Source organism: Macrotis lagotis, chromosome 3 (genome assembly GCF_037893015.1).
Source record: "Macrotis lagotis isolate mMagLag1 chromosome 3, bilby.v1.9.chrom.fasta, whole genome shotgun sequence".
NCBI lineage: Eukaryota > Metazoa > Chordata > Mammalia > Peramelemorphia > Peramelidae > Macrotis > Macrotis lagotis.
In genome coordinates this window covers 178,284,740-178,308,004 of record NC_133660.1, presented here as the reverse complement: position 1 = coordinate 178,308,004, position 23,265 = coordinate 178,284,740, and the positions used below count along the sequence as shown (strand labels likewise).

The window sequence follows — 23,265 nt, the reverse complement described above, 5'->3', positions numbered from 1 at the left end:
TATGAGTTGGACCTCTGTGCCACTAAATTTCTAAAAGTCAAATGCCAAGATGACTTACATGTAGTGTGTGAATGTTCTATGTAGAAACCAATATAGTAAGTACTGAGTGACATGAATGATTTTCCTAACTTGTTTGCAACTCCTAGATCATACTGAATGTTTTTATGTAAACTTTGTATTGTTGGGAAGAATTACCCAATCAGAGATTTATATTTTCTTAAATGTTACATTTAGTTACATTTTGTTACAGAGTTGTTAAACTAGAATATTATTGCAGTCCTCAAACAATATACAGTCTTGTGTATGCATTGTTTGTATGAATAAAAGATAAACTAATTTGCTTTGGAGGTTTTTTGGGGAGTATTTTTCAAGTTTTGATGATGCAACTTAAAATTGTGATTTTCAACCAACTGGGTGACCCAGGCAAGTCATCTGATGCCTCTATTTCTTAATATCCTCACCTTTTAAAGAAAGGTTTACAGTAGTACATTAGAATACATAGAAGTCCTGTCTGCCCTAATATTCTATGAGTCTATAATCTTTTATGTTAAAAAAAAAAAAAAGAGGCTGCCAAAATGGGAAGAAAAAAAGAAAAGAGGAAAAGGAGGGAGGGGAGGGAGGCAGAAATAGGGAGGAGGGAGGTATATGTATGGGGAATATAGGTATAAGTATAAGTAGAGGAAAGGTATGGGGATGTAATGGCATATATCTATAATCCCTGCCACTAAAGAAACAGGCTCGTTGAGCCCATGAGTTTTGAGGTACATTTTGGGCTATAGTCAATCTGATGCCTACTAGGTTTGGCCCAATGTGGGCCCAGAAGCAGAAGAACACCAGATTGCCCAAGGAGAGATAAACCAGCACAGATCATAAAAAAAAAAAATGACAGGTTAAAGCTTCCATGTGGATCAGTATTGGGACCAGACCTGTGACTACTATATTTCCAATGTGAATAAGGGAAGAAAGGAAGGAAGGAAGGAAGGAAGGAAGGAAGGAAGGAAGGAAGGAAGGAAGGAAGGAAGGAAGGAAGGAAGGAAGGAAGGAAGGAAGGAAGGGAGAGAGGAAGGAAGGAAGGAAGGAAGGAAGGAAGGGGGGAAGGAAGGGAGGAAGGAAGGGAGGAAGGAAGGGAGAGAGGAAGGGAGAGAGGAAGGAAGGAAGGAAGGGAGGGAGGGAGGGAGGGAGGGAGGGAGGAAGGGGGAAGGGGGAAAGGAGGGGGAAGGAAGAGGAAAGGGAGGGAGGAAGAGAAAGAAATGATTTAACCCATCTAACCATTTTGTTTAGATGCTTGATCCCAATGGACACTCAGTATTGATAATAATGTACAGTAAAGTCTTCTTCAATCATAGTACCAGGTAAAGTCTTAGATTTGAAGTCAGAGCATCCAGCTTCAAATCCATCCTCTGGCACTACTTGTGTGTCTTTCAGCAGTCACTGAGCCTTTCTTGGACTCAGTTTCACACTCTGTAAAATTCTAAGATCCTCTCAGTCATCCTATAACTTTATGAACCTATAATTTCAAGATCAATCTTGAATAGGTAGACATTCCACACCTTGCTTCCTCCTGCATAGCAGACCTTTCCACATAGCTACTCCATTCTATAGGAATGTCATGGGAGCTCTCAGATAACTTCTTATTGTCACAATAGAATTTGTTTGATGTACCAAAAACAACAGCAAGACCAACAGGTAAAAATCTCATCCCCCTCTTTTGCACAAAACTGATTTTTATTATTACAGCCAACAATAGAAAGTTAAAGAGAAATATTATACTAGTAATCATGTAGGCAATTGTCAAAGCTTAATTTTTTTATAAGGGAGCAATTAGGTGGCACTATGTATAGAGTAACAGGCTGGGCCTTAGGAAGACTTAAGTTCAAATTTGATCTCAGGCACTTACTAGCTAAGTGATTACATTTGCTAAGAAAATCCCAAATGGAATCATGAAGAGTCAGACATAATTGAAAAATGACTGAATGACAATTATTTGTAAAGTAAAATGCCAAAATTATAGCTGCAAATAAGATCAGGAGGGAATATCTAGACTAGCATTTTTCCCATCATATGGTGGAATTAAAAGCACTGATATAGTGAATAAATAGTGGCCTCAATGCCAAGACAAGTACCATTTTATATACTTTTCATACATCTGAACTGTATGACCTTAAGAAAAATCACAATTTCTCAGTATTGCCAAACTACTAAGATTATCAACAGAGGGCAAGTATAGATCTATATTGGTAGAGGGAAGTCCTTGTTCAAAGATTCAGGTATGTCAGCATACTCCCCTATGGCCTCACTCACCATCTCTGTAACTTTTCTAACCATGATGCTCATCTTGGCTACCACTCCCATACATTTGTTGGTTCCCCTATTAGAAGGCAAACTTCTTATAGTCAGGGACATCAGTCTTTGTGCTCTTACCAACCCTCAACACATAGCAATAATCAATAAATGCTTTTTCATTCATTTAAATATATATATTTAAGCTATATATATATATATATATATATATATATATTTAAGATTTCCTGGTTACTAAATTCATAATGTTATATTTTTCCTTCTCTCATTGAAGGCTACTTTCTCTCCATGTATTCAAATTCAAATATTTATTAAGCACTTACTGTGTGAAGTGTATTATGTTAGTTATTATTCTTAAGATCATACCTTTTACTATAGGATACACAGCTAGGGTTTAGGCTAGATACACAGTTTATTTAAGACATGTGCCCTATCATCATAAATCTTATAGTCTAGCAAGGTAATAAAGCACACATCCAAATAAAATACAAACAAGGCTTTAAAAAATACAAAATTAGGCACTGTAGGAAATCTGAAGTGTAAGGTTATTGTCAGCAGGGTAAAGAGGTGTAATGAGGAACATACAGTCAACAGCTGCTTAGAATCTACCTTTCACTTGGGTTTTAAAAGATGAACCAGAGCAAAAGATATGAAAACGATGAAGAAGGGGTAGGCAGGCCAAGTATGAACAATGAGAAGAGATAGGACAGTGAAGGTCATGGTTAGGAAGCAGAAAATACTCCTGTTCAATTAGAGCAGAATGTGCTCTGCAGGGAGTGATAAGAGATGACACTGTAAAGCAAGGGTCCCCACCAGAGAGGGAAAGTGACCAAATCTATGTAGAAAGGACTGTCCACAGAAGCTTACAATATTGGGGCAGCTAGTGGTGTAGTGAATAAAGCACCCACCCTGGAATCAGAAGGAGCTTGAGTTCAAAGCCACCCTCAGACATTTAATAATTGCCTAGCTGTGTGACCATGGGCAAATCACTTAACCTCATTGCCTTAAATTAAAAAAAAAAAAAGAAGCTTGCAATAGTAAGACATAAAATGTCCACACACAAATAAGAGAGGCAATGAAAAAAACGGAAAGATCACTGGATTTGTAGTCCAGAATTCAAATCCTGATTTCTTTTCTTACTACTAAGAATACCCTGAGCAAAATATGTCACATTCCTTAGTTTTTGCAAATATGAAATAAGATAGTTGGACCCCATCACAGATTTGGAGTTGGAGGGAATCTTAGTTGTCACTTAGTCTAATCCTTTTATTTTACAGATGAAGAAACCAAGGCTCAGAGGGATAAATCAACTTGCCCTGGTAGAACAAGTAGTAAATAATAAAGCTGATCAATCAATAAACATTAATCACCTACAATGTCCCAAGTGCTGCTAAATGCTGGGGATACAAAAAGAGGCAAAAGACAGTCCTGCCTTTAAGAAGCTCACAGTCTAATGCGAGAGATAGCAAACAAACAAATATATATACAAAGCAAGCTATATACAAGATAAATGGGAAATAATTGCCAGAAGGAAGGCCCTGGAAGTAAGAGGGATTGGAGAAAGTTTCCTATGACAGGTGGAATTTTAGCTAGAACTTAGAGGAATCCAGGAAAGTCAATAGGTGGAGCTGAAGAAGTAGAGCATTCCAGACATAGAAGCTCTAAGTGGGAGATGGAACCACCAGGATACCAGTGTTACTGGGTTAAAGACAATGACAAAGAGTAAGATATAAGAAAACTGGAAAGGTAAGAGGAGGCTAAATTACCAAGGACCTGGATGGTCAAACAGAACATTTTGTACTTGCTCCTGAAGGCAACAAGGAGTGACTAGAGTTTATTGAGTGGGGGTGGGGTAAAATGATTAGATCTGCACTTTAGGAAAATCACTTTAGTAGATGAATGGGAGACAGGTTGGAGTGGGGAGAAACTAGAGGCAAGTAGGCCCCTATTGCAAAAATTCAAGGCATAAGGTGATGAAGGTGTGCAGTAGAGTGGTAAACGTGACAGAGGAGAGGAGGCATGTTCAAGAGATGTTGCAAAAGTAAGATCAACAGTCAGATTTTGGTTTCATGTCTTCTGATTCCAGAACACTTTCTACTCTACCCCATATTCTATCCCTTCCTGCTAAAAATCATAGGAATTTGCAGTTCTCTAGGGGCATATAGGTGTAAAATTCTATGAGAGCTCAGACATCAGTGAGGTTGCTTCTGGCTTCATAGTGTTCTCCAAGTCACATTTGAGAAAATGCTTGCTTTGAAAAGCAATAGAGATAGAGGGAAGGTATTTCAGGCTTGGGGCAATAAATAGAGATAAGAGGAGGGCATTCTGGGGGTAGGGAAACATGTAAGGATAACATTGTATATGTTTAAGGACTAGTGAGGAGTTGGGTTGCCAGGGTATTGGTTAAGTAAGAATGTGGTTTAGTTAACTATAACTCAGAAAAACTCTATAGGCAGAACTTTAAATCAACTGGAATTATATCCAACATATGTCATATTTATTCTAAATCCAAATAACAGTACTAAACACTGTTTTGGGTTAAATTAGATAATTCAACATAGGTTGACCTGGTAACCACACCTAAGATTTGTAGTTAAATGTTCCCAAGTAAATTAATAGCATGAATATTTTTTAATTTTTCCCATTTCATTATAGAATGGAAAGTTCTAGGGCTGACCTACTAAAATGGGATCTAAACAAATGAAACTACTAAAAATATATAATATTACATTTCCAAAGTTTTCTTTAAAGTTTATCATTTTTTAAGCTACTCAAAGATCTTCATTTCAAAACTTGGAGATTTCAATAAAATGTTCAAAGATGGTCTTCAGGAAAGAAATAAGAAACCACTATCACTGAATTTGACAGAGGATATTAAAAGGGACAATAAAGGGGCAGTGATGATGTAGGGGAAAGAACAGGAGATCTCTAAAGGACCTCAACTCTGCCTGTTATCAAGGTAACCTCTCTAGATCTCAGGACACTTATCTATGAAATTAGAGGTTTAGACTAGATAAACTTTAAAATCTTTTCCTGCCCTGAGTCTGGAGATTCTGTGAATAGATGTTTTCATCTTTAATTAACACTGTTACAATCAGCTATAAATCTTGTGCTTTAACTTTGATCTTTTGGTACCTGTCCTCGATTCCTTCCTAAAGCGAATATGGAAGACACCGTCGCTAGGTGGCGGAATTGTCCAACTCACGCCGTCAGGAAAGCCCTTTATCAAAAACTTGTCATTAGTGAGCTTCCTGCATTTATGCAAAGATTTCAAAGCCTAGGCTCTCCCTTCTCTCCCCGCCCTGATCTCAACCTCGCCGCAACCCCATTAAAATTGTGACATAATCTATAGCTCAGTACAGTGGCGTTTAGTTTGAATGATGAACTTGATAAACTGAGAGGACCAATCTAAGCCCATTTACAGAAGTTCCAAACAAAAAGATCACTAATCTAGTTCAGCTTTTTTTAGTGGCCACGAAGAGAGACTTGTGTGTTTAAGAGTCTACAGTTCTAAAATGTTAATAAGGATAACTAACTTTTACCTAGCGGTTTAAGGTTTGGAAAATTCTTACTTTTATATTTACAAATATATCCATTAAGTTTTTAAAGGGCATTAATAAAACCCTTCGAAACTAGGCTAGGTGGCGTAGTGGATAAAGCACCGGCCCTGGAGTCAGGAGCACCTGAGTTCAAATCTGGCCTCAGACACTTAATAATTACCTAGCTGTGTGGCCTTGGGCAAGCCACTTAACCCTATTTGCCTTGCAAAAACCTAAAAGAAAATAAATAAATGCTAAAGATAGATTCCTATTTTAGATAAGAAAACAAAAAGCTAAGGAAAAAGCCTTTAGAAAAAGCAGTGGCTGAGGAAGGCAAGAGGCTTAAAATGCAATCTCTTATACATATTACCTTGGGTAAGGTAAGCCTTCGTTTCCTCATCTATAAATGGGGGGAGGGGGTGGAGAGAAAGAGAGCCCCTTTGAGGCCCCTTCCAGCTCCGGATTCTATGAACCTGTGTGAAGTTGGCTTGGAACCCAGGTTTCCCTGAAGTGTAAGTCACTCTCACTCCTCCGGGTAAGATGCAAGGCCCTGCCAAATCTCCCATTCTAAGATCTTATCCGCTTCTTTTGCTTGGTCGCCTCTGTTCCTTTGCTAAGAAACTCAAACCCAGAGCCACTACTCTCCCTTATCTTCTTTAAAGGAAAAACAAACAAACCCATAGCCCAAGAGCCCTGGGAGCCGCCTCCTAAGCCACCCAGGTGTCGTTCTCCAGGGAGCAACTTTGCTGGGTTTTCTGCTTCAGTTGGCCCAGATTCCAGCGCAGCACTCCCGCGCTCCAGGGGGGTAGGAGGGTCAAGCTCCCCTGGCTTGGGGAAACGCGCTAGGAGCCCGAGATTTCCACCTCGTGCCAAATCTACCCACCCCGGACTGGTCTGGCTGCTTAAAAAGGCTGCAGGTACAAAATATGCCAGCTTAATGGCATTCTCCCTGGAGCACTCTTGGGAGACCCAAAGCCTTGGACTCAATTACTCCTTTCTTCACTTTTTTTTTACCCCCTCCTCCTCCTACCCCAAATACTAAGTTTGCTTTGGCAGGCTCCCTCCGCGCCTGGCTCGCGCGCAGGTAAAGGGTTACAGATTCTCGGAAGTATGAAATGCAAACTTTGAAGGATTTTTATTTTCCTCTGCAGTCACATGATGCCCTAGCACCCAATGACACTAACTCCAGTGGCTCATCCAGAGGTCAGGCAGACTCTCCGACCAGACAGGGCAGCCTCACATTTGTCACATCCACACGCCCGAGGCACGCGGAGCCATGGGAGACTGCGATCGGCCGCGGCCGCCGCTTCCTCCGCTGCTGGGAAACCCCAGGTAGGCGAAGAGCACCTTGCTTGCTTGGGCACGTCTAGCCGAGTCCCAGGGCGACTCGTCCAGGGGCCCGGGGGTCTGGACTTGGGGGGAGTGGGGAGCAGAGGGGATGGTTTGGGCTCTCTGGGCTTCTTTCCTCTGTTTATTGATGTCGGAACCTCAGTACTGGGTCGGACTGAACGACCTCCAGCTATTTAGTCTTCTTTCTTCCCTAAAAATGTTGGGAGGGAAATCTTTCGGGGGAAATCGGATTAACCCCCCAAAACCAAGACGAAAAGCAGGCGCCTAAAGAAAGGAACATCTCCAAGGTCCTGACCCTGAGGACTTAGTGTATGGAAGCGTGAGCGTCTAATGTCCTCTTGTTAAAAAATCACAAGGCATTGGGGGGGGAAATAAGAAATTTGTCTTTTAAAAAAAAAATTGATCTAACAAAAAGAATCTGTTTACTCTCCCTTCCCTCCCCCTTTGAAAAAAGAAAAAGAAAACGAAGACCCCAGTACCAAATACGTAGACAAGCAATACAAATAGATAGTTTGGGTTTTCTCTCTCCCTTTCCCCACCCCCATCTCCCAGTGACAGCCATGGGAATAGTTGGGATTGAAAAAAAAAATCAGTGGAATGCAAGTGCTCTTTTTAAATACACGTGAAAGGCTGTGTTAACCTTCCCACCCCAGGAAACGTATCCCAGGTAACTTGCCAAGAGCCTGAGCCAGAGACTGGGGCTGAGAGTAGAGGGGGTAAGGCGTTTGGGGAAGAAGCAAAGTTCTCCGGCTGCAAGGGGAACAAGATGCAATCGGTGAAAGAGGCACAAACTTAACTACATACCATTGTATTTAATTGCAAATCAAATAAAATATTTATATAATTTTTAAAAAAGAAAAGAAATGGGAAAAAATCTATCGGCTAAATACTGAAAATTAGTGAAGCAATGCATGGCCACAATGCATCTGATCACATGGATCTGGAAAAATGTGTGAACTTATATCCATTCGTGGACGTATACAGGATGAAAGTATTAGTGCAGTTTTAACTCTTACAGCTTTTTAATTTTGCAGATACTTATATTTCATTATTTTCTTTGGGAGGATCCCAAAGTTAAAGAATTTGGGGCTAGTCAGTTTCATTCACAAGGGGAAGTTGATTGAGAAAGTTTTTCCTCCCAGTAAGAATATCCTGAGGCTTAATCCCCAGTTTCAGTCATTTTAAGAATGATGGCTTTGTTTGAAATGAAAGGAAAGGTGTATAAAAATTTGGAATGAGAAAGGAATATATCTTATTGTTGTTGTTTAGTCATTTCTGCAAAGTGTCTGACTCTTCTGACCTCAATATTCTTGGCAAATATACTAGAGTGGTTTTGTCATTTCCTTCTCCAAAGAGCTCAGTTTATAGATAAGAAAACTGAGGCAGTGTTAAGTGACCTGTCCAGGGTCACACAGCTAATAAATGTCTGAGAACTAATTCAAGCTCAAGTCTTCCTGAGTCCAGAGCCTATTCACTGAGGCACCTAGCTGCCCCTTTTAAATTCTAAATCCTATTTTTTTTTTCATTTAAAAGGCAGACTTTTTATTACTCCCTGGTAACTTTGTACTGGAAACAGTCTTGGAAAAAATATAGAAGGAGAATGTGGAGCTAGGCAGAAATTAAGATAAAACAATTCTTATGAAGGGAATAACACCACAATTTTCCCCTCACAACATTCTTGTGGAGTAGATAGTGCAGGTATTGTTATCTCCATTTTACAGGTGTGGAAACTGAAATCAAGAAATTTGACACCAGTCCTTGTGGAGGAAAGGCCAAGACTGTTTTTATTTACTCTTGTTATCTGCCTAAAAAAGTTCTTTTTTTCAGAGTAGGCACTTAGCTGGCTTTTGTTTGTTTGTTTGTTTGTTTTAATGTTTTTTGAAGTTAACCTTCTAAATAAAATCAAGAAAAGCCCTGACTGGCACAGTTGGTTACAAACACTCACTTTTCGGCTACTCGGAAGATCAGAACCATGGGATTTAAAACTGTATCCAAGTCCATATACTCAGGCACCTCATTTTATGGAGGACTTTGAGATTAATAATTTCAAATTAAAGAACTATTTATTACAATCCTTCCCCCTCATTTTACAGATAAGAAACAGAATATGAGAGGTTACGTGACTTAGCCAGAGTCAGACAACTGGTATATGAGGTGTTATTTGGAACAAAGTTCTTTTGATTCCAAAGTTACCATTCTATCAACTAGAGTGCAATCAGCATCAGTTTTTGGTTTGCAGGATGCCTTTTACACCCTTAGAAATTACTGAAGACTAGGGGGTAAACCAGAAGGCACAATGGATAGAGTATCAGCATTGGAGTCAGGAAGATCTGAGTTCAAATTTGACCTCAGACACTTGATATTTATATGACCTTGGGCAAGTCACTTAACCCCATCGCCCCACCAAAAAAACAAAAAAATTATTGAGAACCCCCAAAAAGCATTGGTTTATCTGGGATATGGACAAATATTAAAATCATTAAAAATTCAAATACATTATGATGATGATGATGATGATGATGATGATGATGATGATGATGATGATGAAGAGTTTTTCACCTTGAGTTCTCCCTATCCTCAGTCCTTGGACTATATTTTAGGAATCACAGCACTATTCCCATATGGTTTCTCATAGAGAAATTGAAGTTTGAACTCGAACAGGGTCAGATGTCAGCTTCTGGATCTCTGAAAGAGGACAAAGAGAAAACTGACAGAAGAAAAGGAGAATGAGAAAAGAAATGGAACAGGGAGTTTTCTCATTAATTTTTTTTTAACTTTCAGCTTACTCTGCAGTGATGTTTCTACTTCCTTTGCCCCACCTCTTTGCCTCTTGGGTTCCCTGACTTGCTTCAAGATTTAGCAGAAAAGGCATCTTCTGCACAAGGCTATTCTTGGTCCCCCACCCTCACAGCTGCTTCCCCTGCTGGTGAAGGTAATCTTTAACCTCTTAGATTACCTTCTATCTATCTATCTATCATCTATCTATTTATCTATCTATCTATCTATTCTCTCTGGCTGTATCATGAACATATAAATATACATTCATATATATTCTCTCTGGATGTATACACATATATGTGATATAACTATATATAAATATACATATATATGTTCACACATACATTCATACATACTTAAATACACATACATAGAAATATATTTAGTTATTTAGATGTTGTCTCCCTTATTTAAAAAGTAAGTTTCTTGAAGGCAGGGTCTGTTTTTACTTTTCTTTGTATTCCTTACAATCTAGATGACACGTTGTAAATACCTTAATAAACACCTTTTTATTAACTTGATCCTCGGAGGTTGGTTACCACCAGTACCTAAAATCAGTAAGCACAACCATCTTGTGCAAAGACTAACCAATGTATTCAAAATTTAAGCACACCTGGATTTTTGAAAATCTAATAAACTGCAGGTTGATGCATCCAACTCAATGCTCTAGCTAATAGGTAACCTCCTGTTGGCATTTTCTATGGGTAATCATCTGCTTTGCTCCCCTTCCCCCACCCCAAGTCTCAACCTCACATTTTGGAGGTCCACCTCTTTCTGGACTTTGGGGCTAATTCTGATTCTATAAAGGGGAAATCGAAAGATATTAGTAAGGGCGGCTAGGTGGTGCAATGGACGGAGCACCAGTCCTGGAATCAGAAGTACCTGAGTTCAAATCCGGTCTCAGACATTTAATAATTGCCTAGCTGTATGGCCTTGGGCAAGCCACTTAACCCCATTTGCCTTGCAAAAAAAAAAAAAACTAAAGAAAGATATTAGTAGCTGCTTAACTCAGCAGAGAATTATTCTTATTGAAAGTTCTGCTCAGATTTTGGTAAAAAAAGAAAAAAAAAGATACTCTCACACTTCTCAGAGATAGCTAATCTGCTATTTATTGAGAATGAGACCACATGATGGCAACATTCTTCTCCATTCTTAAAACTTCTTAGCATGATTATTTACTCCTCTATGTCCTCCAATCACCAAGGAAGAGGTCTCTATTCTTCCCTATGACATTTCTGTGCTTGAATCCTTGACCACCTCTGCCTTCTTGAAGACCTCACTCTGGCAGTCATTGCATCTTCAATCTCTCCCATGCTGCTTTTTGGCTCCCTCCCATTGACCTCCAAACAGAGTCAGAACTCTCCAAACCTAGAAAAAGACAAGCTTGCTTCTTCTGTTCCATCCAGCTTCTTTCCTTCTTCTCCATAGCCAAACTCTTGAGAATTTGACTATACCTAATTCTTCTTTACCACCCATTTTCATTAATCCTTCCAGAATAATTTATGCTTCCATCATTTTACTGAAATTGCTCTGTCTAAAGGTCAACAATATCTTCAGATCAACATATCCACGTAATTTGTGTAAGTCCTTATCTTCCTTTATTTCACTAGACTACTAAGTACTAGATAATAGACACTAAATACTAGATATTAGAGCCACTTGACATCAGTACTTCTCTTCCTTTGAATGGACAAAAAAAAGCTATATTTTATGCTTCCCTAATATATCTATTATAGATTGTTTTGCATTATAATTATTTGTTAATGAATTGTATCTCTAACATTCTGCAATTTCTATGAAGACAGGGACCATATCTTATCTAAGCACTATGTCTATCATTAGTTCCAGTAAATGATTAATAAATTTTGACCACATTTCATGCCATATCACAGGGATGAAGTTCCCTCTCTTATATTCCAGCTCTTCAGCAGCAATTGGATTTCATGTCATGTATCCCACTATCACTATGACTGAATCTCTGATGCCTGCTTTAAAATCTTCCCAATTTCTCCAATTGCCTTCCTTTTGAACTTTTGTCAATACCCTACCCCAGGCCTTTCGGATTTTGACAAAAGGTATCTGCATTCCATCTGTCACTTTCCTTGACCACTTGCACCTCTGGACTCAAAACCAACCTCCAGCCATGTTCCCCCTGCCCTCATCTCCAGGCTCCACCCAACCTTTTGGGTATGTGTCAGTTATCCCTGGTCCGGCCTATCCTATTATCCACTTAGTCATGGTTGTGACAAAATGAACACCTTTCAGATACTGTCTCCATTTTCACCAGAAAATTCCCTTGGGCTCATAGAAACTAGCATATCTAAAAATGCCCCCATAAAACATCAAGGCAGTTGTTTATTAAAACAAGAAACAGATGAATAGACATCTTAAGCAGATGAATATCTATCCCAAAGCAGATCATTAAAAGGACCCAAAATACTGACTCATAATTTCCTGATGCATCTCAGAAAAGCCACTCCTGAGTTTCAATTAGTGCTGTCAACATGAGGTAAAAGTGATAGATAACATGTCTTTAAAGGCACCACACCCAATTGATTCTGTTCCAATCAATTTTTATGCAAGTGGGCCACAAAAAAAAAAAAAAAGAAGAAAAATCTTCAAATAGTGGCACAAAACAGCCAGGAGTACCACATGAAAACTAATATTTAACAGATTATTCAATGTGTCTTCTGACTGTTTCTGGATAAGACTTATTAGTATTTGTCTTGATAACTAACTTAGATTAGAAAAAATTTAATAAAGGGATTCATCTAGTTCACTAATTTAGTTGTCACCAGGTAAAGGGGTCTAAGTTATATTCGCCTATGACTAACTAAAGCTAGTTAGATTTGTTGACACCATCACCATCTTTCTCCTTCTGACCTTAGAGGAAGCCCTGGGGGGGGGGGGGGAAGAAATTGTCATTTCCTTCCCTCACAGGCTAAAATCTTTCCAGAATAGAGAGGCAATTCCAGCTTAAAAAATCTGTTAGAATAAATTCAAGCAAGAGTTTTTAACAGTCTAGTCTAGGATGGTGGTGGGGGGGAATGCAAATTAGAACACTTTTGAGATGTAGAAGAGAAAAGTCAGCAGAATTTAGACTGATTATATGAATGGAGAGGGAGGATAATAGAATGAGGATAACTGTGCAGGGTGACTCCCAAAAGACTTATAGAAACCCCTGAGCAGCAGGGTGACTCCCAAAAGACTTAAAGAGACCCCCGAGCAGCAGCTAAATACTTTTGAAGGGAAGAAAACTGGAAACAAACCTGATGCTTCCTCTCCATTAAAAAGTTTTCTCTAGCCACAAATGTTCATCTCTCAGTTCTATTCCTGCTAAAGATATTGATACATGTCCATTAGTTAAGTTAATTTTTTTTGCAAATTCATCTTCAGGAGCTCCCATTAGGTTTTGTGATTTCAGATTAAAGATGTTTTCAAAAAAAATTATAAATAAAACCAGAAATTATTTTGTTTGGAGATGGAGTATGTTAAATGTACCATTAAAGTCTCCAACATGGAAAGATGGCATAAGGGACCAATTTGTGGAGAAACATAAGAAGCTAAGTTTTAGATATATTGGGTATGAGGAGTTGAGGAGACATCCAGGCAAAAATCTTTATCTTGCAGTTGGAAATATGTTATAAAACTCAGGGATAATATGAGCTATCAATACCAATAACCAGTAATTTAAATTGTCATTTATGTAAGTTACAGCATTTCATTTGATTAAGAGTCGTTCTATTTCGACAAAATAATTGAACCCATGGGATTAGGTAGAAGTGATTACTAAGAAAAGCAAAGCAATCTTTTAAAAGAGGAAAACAAAAAGAATATCTTAAGGAATGCATACATACATACATATATAGCCATATCAGGAAAAAGAGTCAGTGATAGAGACACAGGGGTAAGCATTAGACCTAAAAAATAGTGTTATTGAATTAGAGGGAGACTTCATTATCATGTCAATCTTAATTATCTCCAAGGTCCTAACTTCTGAATTTGCCCCCTCAGATCCTAATCTCCTATTCTGATTCTCCCAATACATAAAACTGCCTTTCACTTTCATCATATGCAATCCTTCTCTGGTTTGTCAGGCCACTGTTCTGGTACTACTTCCCTAACTTCAGAGTTTCAATCCTAAAAATCAGACAATTCATCAAAGCACCATCATCCACTCTTGAATTTCCTGATCCTTTGTCCTCCTGCTCATCTTCTAGTTGAGTCATTTCTCAATCCAGTTTTCACCTCATCACTTTACTGAAAGATCTCATATCTATTCATGGTTAATGGGGTTTTGAAATCATAGACTACCTGACCTCTTGGCATTTTCTTTCCAGTTCCATCAGTAATCAAACAATCAATAATCATTTAAGTGTCTATCATGTATATTTCTTCTTTCTTGATTCTCCTATTTAATCACTCCTTATTGTTTCATCTCCGATCTTCTAAATTTGAGTTTCTCTCAATACTTTTACTTTAATCTCATTTTTCCATATGATTTCCCTTGATCTCAGTTCCACAACTCTAAATGTTGGAAATCATATAGTAGTTAAAGCACTGTACTTGGGGTCAGGAAGACCTGGGTTCAAATCTAGCTCCAGATGCTTATTATCCTTATGACTCTGGATGAATCACCTGGTCTGTGCCTCAATTTTTTTTTCTGTAAAATAAAGGATTGTCCTGGATGGCTTCTAAGGAAATTCCTTCCAGTTCTAAATTCATGATCATAATTATGGTCTTTACCTGGTCCTCAATCCCCCAAGCTCATAAAAACTATGTCAAGATTAAACTTATCATAATCTCCCCTATATATTCCCCTCCCAGTAAAGTTATCTTCACCCCAATTTCCCTTTCTATTTTTATGGATACCCAAATCCTTCAGTCACCTGGTATAAAGCATGAAATTAGCATTTTGTTCTTCCTACCAATTCTAACTAGGTGCCAAATATTCAAATACTGCCAGTTCTGCAATATTTCATATTCTTGCCTTCCTCCCCAATCTTCTTTTTACTCTTCTGATTCAGATTGTTATTACCTTAAGCTACAGAATCATAATCTTCCTGCCTCAAGTTTCTTCCCTATTCAATCACATTTCACATTACTATCAAAATAATTATCTTAACAAGTATAACTATTTCACTCCCTTTCTCAGTAATCCTCATTGGCTTCCCATTGCCTGTAGGTTGGGGAAAAATGTCACCCTCCTTAGGCTGGTATTTAAAGTGCTCCACAACCTGCTTCCAACTCACCTTTCTGGCATAATTATATATTATTCCCTCATACTTGATGCTTCAGTCAAACTGAGCGATTGTTTCCCCATCTCAGAAACTTTTCTACTTCTGTGCTTATTTCCTCCACAGTTCCATTTTAGAAATTCTTCTTTTCATTAAAGGTCCAGCTTAGGTGTAAATTTTTCCATTAAGCTTTCCATATTCATCTAGCTATAAGTAATATCTCCCTCTTCATGTTTTCTCCTAGCACTTTTTCTGGTTCTCTCTTTCTTATGATCATGCAATATCAAGAATTAGAACAGGGCTTCATAACCTGGATTCTGTGAACTTTTAAATGTTTTGATGACAATATTTCAATATAATTTAATTTTTTGGAACCCTATATATTTTTTTATTCACTTAAAAATTATTTTCTGAAAAGGTCTATAGGTTCTACCAGACTGCCAAACAGGCCCATGACACAAGAAAAGTAAAACTTTCTGAGCTAGAGATATATAGGATAGGGGAGAAGAGGGCAGGACAGAAATAAAACCAAGATGAGAAAGTATGGAAGGGTTTCAATCTGCACAAAGTTGTTCCAAATGGATGATATTTGTCTTCAGGGAGGTGATACTATGACAAGTATATGAATTGGATTTGAGAGGGGGGGGCTGTGCTGTCACTAGCTCACTTTCTCCTCCAGAGTCATCTGGATCCGGTGGCCAGATATGAATCAGGATGACCAAAGATGACCCTGGATTCAAGGCAGTCAGGGTCAAGTGACTTGACCAAGATCACACAGCTAATGTCAAGTATCTGAGGCTGGATTTGAACTCCTGTCCTCCTGACTCCAATGCCAGTGCTCTATCCACTGCACTGCCTAGTTGCCTCTTGTTCCAAATAGGAGAAGCAAAAGGATACATTTAAAAACATACTTATTTGAGTATGCATGATATTCCTCATGTTACATTATAAGTTCATTAGAGGCAGGGACTTATTGTTGTATTTTTCATCTTTTGTATCCTCAGCATTTAACATAGTACCTTACACATAGCAGTATTGAATTCAATAATAATGTTTGTTGAATTAAAGGAGTTAGAAAAGTCTCAGTTCAATTTGAAGCTGTAATAACTTCAGAAATATGAATGCTACAAACTTCAAAAAATTTTTGAATGTTTAGTGACCTAAATTTCTTTTACATTTATTTAATTCTATGATTTTTTTAATTATACATTTTTATCTTAATTTTAACAAGTAGGAGTAGCTAGGTGGTGCAGTGGTTAGAGCACCAGCCCTGGAGTCAGGAGTACCTGGGTTCAAATCCAGCCTCAGACACTTAATAATTACCTAGCTGTTTGGCCTTGGGCAAGCCACTTAGCCCCATTTGCCTTGCAAAAACCTAAAAAAAAAATTTTAACAAGATAGGCTCTCTCTCAAAAACAGTGAACTCTCAAAAACTGTTGCTTGAACACCTTGGTGTATCAGACTTTTTCTTGTGTAATCACATTAGAACTATCTGTGCCTGAACCTTCTTTGGATGATCTTAAGATTAGGATTGTAAATTCAATCCTTTTAAGTCACTAACAAGCAGCTGATGAGAGTTTTTTCCAAAGTTGGAAAGGCAACTAAAATACTATATAGCAAAAGATATGGTGGATTTTAATTAAAAATTAATATTTAAAAATTTTAAATGATTAATCTTTCAAATGTTTTTGTTTAAACTTCTGAAGTTGTTAAACTTTAAAAGTGCACTAAGACTTTTGGGATATGTTGTAATATTATAGAATGTGAAGGACTAAATACAGTATAGCTTCTCATCTATACAGTAAGTCTTATTTCTGCTTAATATTTTCCTTAAAATTTTAGTATAGTCCTTTATTCTTTCTTCTTCCTTAATAGCTCAACAGAAAACAAATAATAGAATTAATTTATAGGGTAGTCCTCATAGAGTCTTATAGTTTCGAATTTGCACATTTACACATGGGATACAACCTGCATAACAGAAATCTTTCAAGCCTCCCTTTGACTAGACAACTTCAAATGCTTTTATTGAAATCAATAAATGGAAAAGCCCAAGCAGGTCTTAAATTCTCTATACTACTCAGCCACCTGTATAACCATAAAGATGTGATCTATTAAAGAAAATCACCTGTTTGGGTCCATGATATTATCAATTATGCCCTTGATTTGTGAATACCCCAGTCTCATAAAAAATAATATAGAAAAAAGAAAACAGGAAAATGCATTGTGGGTTACGAATGGTTTCTTCGCCACCTCCACCAAAGTCCTACATTCCATTATTAAAATCCTTTTCTAAATACCCCAACAAGGTGTAGAGATTTCCCCAATGTTCTCAAAAGCTTATGCCAGTTGAGTAGATGCTCTGGAAGATGTTGCTAAAGTAGGAAGGTTTTTTTTTTCTTAGAACTATGATATCTTCCATATTACTCTATGTGTATCCCCTGTCTCCAGTTGGAAGGATAGAAACTACACCTGTTATTTCATTGGAATAAAGAATTAATTCTCAACCATAGATCAACTACTTCTCTAAGCTTTAGAAGTTACTTAGGGTACTGATAGAGTTAATTGACTCTCCAAGATCAGTATATTTTAGAAGCAGACCTTGAATTCAGGGCTTCTTGGATTTTAAACAATAATTTGAATTAGGCAGTACTTACTTTACTTAAGCAGTTTAAAAAAAAATAGAAGATACCCATGTTATGTATTGGCCACATTCCCAAATCTCAGAAGCATACTTTCAATTGGATTCACTTCAAAAAAGTATTTACTAAGGGTTTTCTATATATAAGACACTTGGCATGAAACTGGGGGATGCAAAGATGACTAGGCAGTCTTGCTTTTTGGGGTACTTACAATCTAAAAATAGATAAAGCACATACACAATTATAAATCAGAATAAGATGTGTAAGAACTGGTAATTTCTATGAGAAATCTGAAGGCAAATGAGTTACTTCTGGTTAGAGGAAAAAAGAGGTCTTAGGGAAGTCAGCATCAAGATTCAGACCTTAAAAGATGAGGATTTTAACAGGCTGATCAGAAGGGTAGTACATTGCAAAACAAAGGAAATGAGAACAAAGAAACAGATAGGAAAAGATGAAATAGTTTTGGAAAATAGTAAGTAATCCAGTTCGGCTAGGGAATAGATTGAGTGTCAGGGATTAGTGTTAGATAAAACTAGAAAAGTATGTTAATGTTACATAACTCAGTGCTGCAATAAGTTTAGATTTTTATTTGTTTAGGAATAGGGAGCCATTGAAGGTTTATGGGGGGAAACAATGCAAATAGAAATATGTATTGGCAAGATTTCTCTGACAGTATTTATATAGAATGAATTAGAGGAGGGAGAGACTGGAGGCAGCAAGGTCAGATGACAAACTGCTGTTGGGAATATACCTGAAAATGAACTAATTGTTCAAGATTTTCATAGCAGCATTTTATGTCATTGAAAAAAAATAACTGGAAAGACTTGATATCCAACTGTAGAACAGACAAATTAATTGTGCCATGACAATTTAATGAAATAATATGAACCAGTTGTAGCCAACAAACATGAGGGCAATAATAAAATCTAGAAATAAATTTATGAAATAATTCAAAGCAATATATAAAAAAGCAGAACAATAAAAAAAAGTTGAGCTGCAACCATATAGGATGAGAAATGAATAAAAATGACTAGGCAAAGACTTTTCCTGAAGACTTACCAAAAGAGACAGGATCATGCTATTTTATGCAATCAAATTCATATTAACAATTTAAATGAACTATATTAATCCCAATACTATATTTTTAATAAATATAATGTTTAAACTAAAGGTGGGGACAGGCATAAGAGTTGTAATGATGAGGTGAAAGAAACAATGGAAAAGTAGAGAGTAAAGTCATACCTCATAAGAATATAAGTGAAGAGGGAACCTTAGAAGCCATTTGGTCCTACCTCCTCATTTTACAAATAGGAAAACTGAGACCCAGAGAAGTTAAGTGTCTTATTTAAGCTTACACAGGTAATAAGTTGCAGGACCAGGATTGGAACCCAGACTCCCTGATTCAGAATCATATTTTAGAAGGAAAATATTGCATTTTGTTTATTGGTTCAATGTAACTTCTTTCAGTGCTCTATTTGGATGGATAATTAAGGATCAATTCTCAAAAAACATCATTTTAGGGATTTTTAACTGCCTCTGGTAGTTTCCATGAGTGGAAGGAGTATTGGATTTGAAGTAAGAGATCTTGATTTCAAATTCTGGTTCTGGGACTTGGTCTCAATGTGGTCTTCTTCAAATTGCTTAATTTCATTGTGAACCAGTTCCCTCAAATGTAAAAATAAAGGATAACAGTTTTATAGCCATAAGGTAATATATAGGTCTTCAAGTCCTTTCCCTTCATCTTACAGAAGAGAAAATGATGCCCAGGAAGGTTGTAACTTGTCCAAGATAAATAGTAAGTAGCAGATTTGAGATTTGAACTCAAATCCTCTGTCTCCCGATAAGATATTCTTTCCATTTACTGCATTACCTATAAAGTAAGGAGTTGTAACTTTTTTTGTTTCTGTCTGGGAAAGTCTAGGAATTCCTTTTCAGAATAGGAAATTTTAAGGCATACAATAAAATAAAATCAATTAGTTTCAATAAAATGTAATTTTTTCATCCAAACTCACAGATACTGTGAATTAGCCAAAGTTTGGGGTTTTTTTTCAAAAAGTTTTGCTATAGATAGATAGATGATAGATAGATAGATAGATAGATAGATAGATGATAGATAGATATAGATATTATTTATTATGAACTTCACAATCATCTCCAAATAAATATTTCTAATCTACAAAGAACACAAAAATATTATATATATGAAACTCTAAATCTCTCTAATCCACATTACTTTTTTATTTTTTAAAAAAACATGTAATAGATCTAATTAATTTCCAAAATTATCATGCTTATCTATGCCTTCTGAGTTCTATGATACTCAGCTTCTAATCAAAATTAAAATAGCTATCCAGAGCTGAATTCTGGAATACAACATTAGTTTCTAGCTAAGGCAGCTTCTCAGTCATAATCCTATAACTGGGTTAGCTGGAGAGTCATCAATCAGTTTCTAGACTATAATCTATCTGCTTTCTCCCTTTAACTCCACTTGACTAGACATGTTATAGGACAGAAATAATCTGTATTGGGACTTATTTTTTTCAGAAGGCCAAGTGGACATGAGAAATATTTCAAAAACATTGGACTCCAGAAGCAGCAAGAGTTAGAAATTTGACAAATCTTGCATCAATTTGTGCTAGCTGTCCTCCTGGGCGATGAGACTTTGACTTCCAGAATTAAAGGCAGTACTGAATATTCCTACATTTAAACCCAATTTCAGTGACTCACCAGTGACTCTCAGTATTGATTGCTGAATTTCTTTTTATCTCTTAGAATTTCTTGTACTTCTTAAAGACCTCCTAAACTCCTTGAACAGTGTCTCCTGCCAATGTTACTCTGGTGTGTCCTACATATTCCCAACACCTGGAATTCCTAACATCTTTCATTCCCCAGAAAAAGAGGAGGTTTGCATGTTGATTTTAAAGGTGAAAATAATAATATAATCTCTAACTTTTATCTAAGACTTTAAAGACTGCAGATCCCTTTCCATTCATCATTCTCTCATGTAATCCTTGTGACAATCCTTAGAGATAGATGCAAATATTATGTTCCCATTTTTCAGATGAAGAGATTGAGTCTTGCTCAGACTTGCTAGTAAATATCCAAGGCAAGATTTGAACCTGTCATGTTCCAAGCATCAAATGACATTTCTCAAATATCCTGACTGTATAATGCTGAACAATTCACTTAATCACAGTGCCCCAGCAGTTCTCTAAGGCTAAAAGTTTCAGAACCATTGCCAATGTTGTATTAATAGATTGTTTTTCCTCCCTAGGAACTCTGAACACCCTTGAAATCATGGGTCCCATTCCCAAAATAATGACTCACTTAAATTGAAAAGAATAATAAAAACATTTCACAATTTCCATAGCACCCTAAGGATTACTTAAGAATCTTTCCTAATAACAACCTGGCAAATGAATACTACTTTTTTACAAATTTCTCCACTTTACAGATGAGAAAACTGATTCTGTTTAAAAATTTTAAAACCTTAACCTTAAAAAGCTGAGTAACTTTCACATGGTCACACAGTCATTAAATTTCTTGGTCTCCTGATTCCCAGGTTAACCGTATTCTACTTTACCTTGGAGTTTGTCTAATCTTCTGTTGTTCCATATTGCCTGTCAAGATAAGTTAAGCACCTAAATCTACTTCTTAAGGCCCTTCATCCTCTAGCAATAACCTACCTTTCTAGCCTTGTCTCCAACTATTTTTCATTGTTCCCCAATTACACCCCAATTTTCTTAACTTCACATTTTTGTTCTACTTAAATGCTACCCACTCTAATTTTCATCTATTAAAATTTTACTGGATCATCTATGCCCTGGTAAGACGCTGGGTAAAAAAAAAAATTGCATTATGTTTTTCAGAATTCCTTATTCTGAAGATTAAGATATTTCATTCCTTGGAATGAATTTCCATTCCATTTTTCTTTTTTTTGTAAGATTTGGGAGCCAATTCACCTCCATAAACATTTGTTAACTATATGTTTTGTAGACTGAGCCAAAATGAAAGTCTTGACTTTAAGAAGCTCACTTGGAGAGGCACTATATAAACCCAAATAAGTCAATAGAAGGTAAAGTGAAAAGGATGATATGACTCATTGTTTGGGAGATAAGGAGAGGCTGGCTTCCTTGGAAGAGGTGGCAGTTGACCTAAGCCTTAAGGAAAGATAAGACTTTTGATAAGGAGGCCTGGAGGGTGGCCTTTGTGAATTCACAAAGACTACAGCAGTGATGTTGGGTTTAGGAAACATCTAACAGCCAGTCCCTACACACACCAATATAGGATTTGTGAAAGAGAATGATATGTAATGACTAGAAAGAGAGTTTTGATCTTTAGATGTCAGACTAAAGAGTTCAGGCAATTATACTAGAGGCTATAGTGACAAGATGGCATGGTCAGGCATGTGCCTTAGGAAGACTGTTTTGGTAGCTATAAGGAGAAAAATTTGAATAGAAGGGAAACACTGAAAGCACTGAAATCCATTTGTAAACTATGAAAATCATCTAAGTGAGAAATACTGTGGGTTGTAGTGTGAACCAGGAAGGTAGTCATGTTATAGGTAGAAGAGGAGGGATACAAGAAGGGGGAGTCACAAAATAGCAACTGAAACAAAGGAAAACAAAGAAGGAAGGTTTTAGAAGACTAGGAGACTAAGAAGGTGATGATGCCTAGTTCTGAATCCAGGTTTCAGTGCTCAATTGCTTTGAAATCCTGGCCATGGTAATATAAAACTGTTATATTTCACCCCTAAGGTAGGAAAGGAAAATGGAAAACAATCTTGTATGTATGGGTAATATCAATTGCACATTTGTATTGCTATGGAATGAGGAGGCTACTAAGGGCTTGAACTGGGCGGGAGTGAGGAATGGGCTAGGGAAAGGGGGGGGGGGGTGTGTGAAAGAAGACCAAAATGCATTGGATCAAAGCATTAAGCAAATTGTAGCCTGGAGAGAAGATAGAGAACAACTGAGACTGAGCAAATGTAAAAGACAAATAAATGAGGAGTAAAAAAGCAAAGAATTTGGTGACCAAGGTGATCAAGATATCAGACTGTCTGAAATTTCTCTTGGAATGTAGTAAGCTTCTAGTAATCTAGTTTCATAAAATAATGAATTTAGAGGACAATTATTGAGTAGGAAAAGTTCATAACATTCAGGAGAAATAGAAAAGACTTTTTATTAAAATCCAGCTCCAGTGCCTTTTCATGGCAGATGATCATGAAAATGAGTTCTCCAAGACAAGGCCAGTAGTTACACTTTGGCAAATATTCCCAAACTAGAAAGGTTTCAAGTAGTGGCCCATGTGACTGGAGTGAACAGGATTTCTTAACTCTTTGTGATTCATAGATCCCTTCGGTAGTCTGATGAAGCTTTTAGATTCCTTCTCAAAATAATGTCTTAAGAAAATACTAAAATT

General features: G+C 37.1%; 1 protein-coding gene across 4 annotated transcripts in view; it reads left to right on the top strand.

The window, feature by feature from the left end:
- The first annotated feature begins 6,739 nt into the window (after nucleotides 1–6,739).
- PGCKA1 (PDCD10 and GCKIII kinases associated 1) overlaps nucleotides 6,740–23,265 on the top strand; it is a 96,730-nt gene continuing 80,204 nt past the window's right edge. The window contains exons 1-2 of one of the 4 annotated variants that reach the window (XM_074229645.1): nucleotides 6,740–6,757; nucleotides 6,992–7,172. The gene's annotated coding sequence lies outside the window, so the exon portion shown is untranslated. Of the gene's footprint in view, nucleotides 6,758–6,782; nucleotides 7,173–9,971; nucleotides 10,123–10,180; nucleotides 11,549–23,265 lie in introns of those variants that run through there. The other 3 variants (XM_074229646.1, XM_074229644.1, XM_074229647.1) reach the window with 3 other exon arrangements.